A 6,550-nucleotide genomic window follows, 5' to 3' on the forward strand; every position below is an offset into this window, starting at 1 on the left:
CTAAACAAAACATGATGGCTTGCGTGTGTAAAAACACCCAATCCCAAACTAAAAAAAAAATGTTTGGAGGGACTGAAATACCTCAAATGATCTCAGTGAAACAAGTGATTTCTCTTTTCTGGGCTTCAACTGCAAAAAAATTGTGTTCAAACAAGCCGTGGTACCTAAAAAGACTTTATACTCCCAACAACATTATACTTCCAGATACCCCCACCTTTGTGAAAATTACAGGCATAGGCCTATGTTCGATTTTACTGCAGTATGTGTTTGGTCTTGTTCAATTGTGTTCAATATTTTTTTGTGTGTGTCTTGCAAAGTGTTGTGAGCGTCCCTTGCATTGAAATGAACAGACACATTTTGCTGAAGAGAATAAAATACTCTCTCTTTCTTAAATGTGTTCCTTGAAAATAAGAACACAACACATTGTGTGTAAATCTGGGCAACCTATCTTTAACATACAGCCCCAAGTCTAAACCATAAGCTTCTGACTGTGAATACAGGGGGAATTTCTTCCCATGACTAAGTACTGTCTCATTACTGTCACTTAAGTAACCTCCACATTTCTGCTGAATCAGTTCACTCTGGGGTAAATGCAATTTGTACAGAATTACCAGCTACAAAATTATGGTGCAATTACTGAAATTGAATTTTGAGTTTGATCACCACAGGGGGCAGCAGTTAAACTGAACCTCAGGATGGGCTTGCTGAACATTCAGTTCCATTCATGACTAATAAATTTTTAAAAAATCAGTAATATATATTCTGATGAAAAGTTGTGCCAAAAATGTTATCGACTAATGACACTATCAGAGTAAAGAAATAAAGATATCACTGCAGACCAAAACAGCATACTCAATTCTGTAACTGCTGCCAAGACCACACAAAGTAATGCAGTTTCCTGGTTATGGACAAGAGATCAATGACCTGTGACCAGAGGGTCATCAGGTCAAACCCCTCAAGAGGTATTGGTGAAGTAGCCTTGAGCAGGACACTAAAGTTATAGTGCCACTGTTTAGGGCCTTGTAAAACTCCAAAAGTAAGGGGGACTGCAAGCACACAATCAAACAGAAGTGTCTGCAACACAAAAGCCAAAGATGAAAAAAAAAAAAGTAATGTGAAACACAGCTGGACAAAGCTGCCTTTGACTCAAGGTGAAGTAGCAACATTGGATTCTCTGTGTCATACAAATGAACCAGATTTGGAATCTCACCAGGAGGTGTAATGTGCAGTTCATGCATCCTGATTCTATAGATACCCAACCACATTAGCTATCTAGAGCTACACAAGTAGAAACAGGAATGTGCACTTGGGGTTGGGGGGCTGGGAGCCAGACTGTCCATTTATAAGCCATGCTCTTTGTTAAATTTGGGCAAAAAAAGAAAGTCTGTGCATGGCCCTGAATAGAAATACAGCCTAGCGCTCCCAAACTGAAAGTTTTACAATAGTGCATCTCTTACTGAAAGATAGATTTTATGGTCATCTTATATAGCTTTAAGATTAACTGAATAAAACTGCTGCATGGCTGAAAGCAGAATTGAATTAAATGTCTGAAATGTATTGGAATCCAATGTATCTACATAGGCCTATATTTGTATATGAAACTGAATATTACAGCCATCCAAAATTCACAAACATTGCCCTACCCTCTGGTCCAAAGTCATAAAAGCAGCCCTTGTTTATTGCCGGTCTCAACCTGTAGTATTTATGAAGCAAAGGTAAGACCATGTTGAGACTTTTTAAAGTCAGGTCTGGCTTGAATCTGCTGCTTTGCATTGCATTATGAAAAAAAAGTCTTACCAGACAAGCTAATTTACTGAGAGGTCAAGCACAGATGGATTTCAGAGGATTCTGGGTAATCCTCCTGTTTTTAAAGGAAGTCCCTAATGAAAAGGTGTAGGAGGTCTGTCATGGCTTTTCTTTGTGGCAATGTCTGTTTTCTCCAATCAGAGAGGAGACTGACTGAAAATGCATGAGTGTTGCAGTATTAGATTTGTGTTGTGGGATCCACTTGAACACGGAATCACCCACGACAGAACAGCCAGAAAAAACAGGGTTCAGTTCATCTTCCCCGCTACCTATATTCAATCAACCAAAAACACTGGATACTTGGCAGTAACAGTTGCACGCTATAAAACATACAAGATTTAAATAAATGGTTGCAAAACAGTGGTGACATTACCTGCAATGTCTGGGTGGTCTCTCAATTCCAGTTAAGCAGCAACAACGGACGGAGAGCAGCATATGCACGCTGGCAGCGCGCGGGGTTATCGGTGACCTAAAATTACGGCCTTGCACCCCCACCTGATGCCGACGGAGCGCGTTCAGCTGATTTGTGTAGTTAGGCTCTCAGAGGTACAGCGGTGGAAGTTCTCTGGCACTGATTTAGGCCTTGGAGCGTTCATCCGCAGTTGTTCTACAATTCCCACAGCGACGCTGGACCACTGTGTGCATTTTTTGAGTGCGAATGGACATTTGTCATTTTTGTTCTAGGTTGGACATTTTGCCTCGGTTTACTCACTCGGATGGTCCGCCTTGTGACTCATCTTTAAATATATATTTTGGAGTATAAACATTACACAACGCCAGCGTCCCTTCACCGCGGTGTAAATCATGTCCGTACGTACCAAGTGTTGCGATGACTCATCCGTGGATAAATGGACGTGGGGTTAAGCACTGAAAGACAGTGATCGGAATCGTACGCTCAGCTCGATTGTAAGAGTGAAGCTCTCACAGCCTTCGTTTGACTTGCAGCTGGAGGAAGGTCTGATGGATGATTACCGCGAGAGTTTCTCAATGCCAAATGAAGCCTTAGTGATCGCATATCCCACGTTCTTAATTGCTAGATGCAAGAGCCCGTGGTTGTCTTTACAGTGTTCCCATTGTCTGCGCGAGCGGACCTTACCAAAAATATTCTTAATGGGATAAGAACATGCTGGATTTCCGGGTTTTATGGCGTCTTCTTTAGTGTTTTTTATTTACCAATCTCCCTGACGACAGTTGCAAGGGTAGCAGTTCAACGCGGCCGCCTGATGATGACAGTGGAATTGATTTGTTTTTGTATTTTGGGGTCTGTACACAGGAACAGGAAGCCTCGTTAAATCTGTATAAAACAACATGAAAATACTCGGAGCAACCCAAGGCTGCACTGTGATGAAACCCAGAACTGCTTCGGTGGGTTAACTTATTTTGCATAATGCGGGCATCTACGTGCAATCATACAATTAAAAAAACGATGATTGTTAATTGAATGGACAGCTTTTCGGTGCAAAACGACCGTCAATCAGTCAGGCCTGGCAGTCACCTCACCGGTCTGTGACAAGCCCCTTAACACCTGCTTTGTCATCTTAAACAGTCGTCTTCAGAATCACAGGGAGAAAGCGAGGAACGCGTTAATACAATTTTAGACATATTTAAAATGCGCCTCGCAAACGGTCACACACGCACGCACTCACTCCTTCTCTACCGCCACTAAATTAAGCAGGAGGGTGTTCGACGTGTCTGTCCCCAAAATCCAGAGCGCTTCTCACCATTAACGCTGCCATCTGTCAGGCGGCGTCTCGGTAACCCGAAGCCACCGGTCTTTCATGTGGTGTGAAGCTTGTCCAATCACTCCGGCACGGTTTTAGCATGCGCTCCCAGGACACAGAGCAAGCACGGCAGACGGGGCTGAAGAGGCCTGGAGGCTGACATGGCGTCGGATAAACCTTATGAAACCTATTGTATTTATTTTAAATCCTGTGCGGATGCAATCAGTTATTATAATAAACTGCGTGGGTTGTCATAATTGCAGGTGAGTGATTCTTCCGTTTAAGTGAGCGGCTGTTGATAACAGTTGCACATATGAGACAATTAACACATTGCTCCGGGTCCTTTGAGGACTATGTGCAGTTCATGGATGGGGCCACCCCCAGAAAGATCTAATAAACCCCCCTGCTGTTCTCTATAGCCATCTCCTGTGAATTAGGAGTAGCTGGCTGAAGGATTGGTGGGTCAGGTGCTAGGGTGCCTCCCTTAGCCCCAGGCGTGCGCTCGGGGGTGTCCTGTGAAGGCAGGGAAAGTGATTCTGCATGTTACTCCTGTCCACGGCAGGGGAAAGGTCGGCTCAGGGCAACGTTCATGGGCAGAAGACATATGCGGTGTGGTGTGACATCCTTAAAAAGACCCTCACGCCCTCCTCCGCACACGCGCACTGCCCGGCCCTGCCGCCGACCTTTGACCTTTGACCTTCTGTGCAAGAATGCAGCCAGCAGCTGGTTTAAGATGGTTCATCTTGTCTCTGGTGAAGGTCTTCAGGCCAGGCTTTTGGGTTGCTAAACGCTGTGATGTGAACATTATATATTATATTCCGATATCTGAGATTCATATATGCCGATATTCTGCATTTCTGCATTCTGTCCATCCTTCTCCTACGAGGTTCTGGTTTATAACGGAAAGTTCCGGTGCCGTCTGAGTTCCCAAAAGGAACTTGGACATCAAGAGATTTGTGTTTAAAAGGGAAAAGTGAAAATGATCTACTGTGATGGCTCTTTTTGAGTATCCCTCTGTTTTACATTTACATTTATTTATTTATTTAGCAGACGCTTTTATCCAAAGCGACTTACAAAAGTGCATACAGTAGGTACAGCGACAGTACGGGGACAGGATGTGTACAGTTCCACAATGAGACAGTTCTCAGCTGAGAGCAAGGTCTGTTTGAGGACGCAGTACTATCAGATTTTTACAATTACAGCCTAAAGGGCAACTAGTACGATATACTTTCGAACGGCAAACTTCAACAACTTCAAAACGGCGCAATGAGCGTCAGGGTTAAGGCGGCAACAAGAGACAAAATTTAAAAGCACAATTTAAAAAGCACAGCAATTTTTAAAAAGCACAGCAATTTACAGCACTGGTGGGCGGGGGGGGGGGGCAGCAATTGTGTGCTGGGTCAGTCCAGGTAGAGTCTGAAGAGGTTTTACAGTGCTAATGCCTCCCTGGATGATGGGGATTTTTTTTTTTCATTATGGGTCCTTTTCATGTGGTGCCAAATGTGACATACAGTACGTTTATTTTCGCAGTTAAGCTGAATATCACCTTTCATTCCACTTTTAAACAAAATGGTTGCATTGTACCCCTTGTCGCAGTTTCCACATCGTAAGAGATGATCTGGGAACAGTCAGCCAATCATCTGACATCATCATCAGTGCGAATGGATCAGAGATTTAGAAAGCCAGGTATGCGTGTAGGCTTCTGCCATCTCTGTCTGCTGCTGGTCAACAGAACAGCCTTGATTTCGTGCATTTTCAAATTTTCAGGGCTCGGCAGTTAATAAACTGTGGAGCAGCTGGTTAACACATAATGAAGAGCAGTGAGGAAAGCCAAACACTTTCTACCATTCAAATGTATGTTTATTTTGGCCTGATTCATGAAAAGGTTGGTTGAAAGCCAGATTAAGAGGGACAACAATGGCACTTTGTCTTTAAGTAACAAATTATGCTTAAAACATACAATTTCAAGAAATATACATCAATGTAGACCTCCATCACTATAAGCACCACAAAAATAACAATTAAAAAGTTATATCTTAATATCCTACTATGGATCTGTGCTGTGTGTGGTAAAATTCCTGTAAGCGCTACTTTTCACAGTTGTGGGTCACTCTTTTTAATGTGTCCACCGTGGCGTCTTGTAACCCCAGAGGACACACCGGTGCTTAACATGCACCTCCCCAGAGGCTTGGGCGGAGCCCCTGCTGCACACCTGTCAGGTGAGGACGTAAAACTGGGGGAAGTCGGGGGAGGAGAATGCTGTCACACAGCAGCGAAAATCCTCAACCTATTTCACATCAGACACTCCGGAGGGACAGAAAAAATTCTACATGCGACTCACTGTCCTCAATCTGAGCCTGTAGACCTCACCCTTTTTCCGCTACAGAACACCTGCCTGCTAGGTCTCCTTAGTTATTATTTACATAGCCCAAGGGTTACATAGCCCTTTAAATGTCCTTGTACATTGTTGCGTTCCATAAAAGTCTTTAAAACTTCCAGCAGGTTTAGGCAGAGCAGATAGGTTGGGTCTAGCCCAGACCCAAAATAAAATCTATTCCAGGCCCAAATAATCCTCTGACAGAAATCCTGAGAAACACTCAGGATGGATATACCCAAACGTTAATAATTCACAGCCCATTACGTAATAATTATAATAACAACAAGAAGAAAAGGAAGAAGAAGGGTGGTATGTTTTTAAAAAGAAAAAAAAAAAAACTTTGTGCCGAAAGGTAACTGTAATTGTCTTGTGAAATAAATAAAGTGTTGTCAACGAGCCAAAACGTCACTAAAACTTACGCATTAAGTTTAACCAAGAGCAGATGGAGAAACATAATTTGGTTCCAAGGTCCGGTACTGATAAAACCGGGGTTCTCGCCAAATAAAAAAAAAATGCCCCGGATATGAGAAAATAAAAGTTTGCTTAGAAACCAAGGATGGAGAAACAGAGCGGGCGATTTCTAAAACCACTCCAGCTAATCACGCTTTACTGTTCCAGACCCCTTTCAAAGAAAAGTTTGACAGCC

Source organism: Megalops cyprinoides, chromosome 12 (assembly GCF_013368585.1).
Source record: "Megalops cyprinoides isolate fMegCyp1 chromosome 12, fMegCyp1.pri, whole genome shotgun sequence".
NCBI classification, from domain to species: domain Eukaryota; kingdom Metazoa; phylum Chordata; class Actinopteri; order Elopiformes; family Megalopidae; genus Megalops; species Megalops cyprinoides.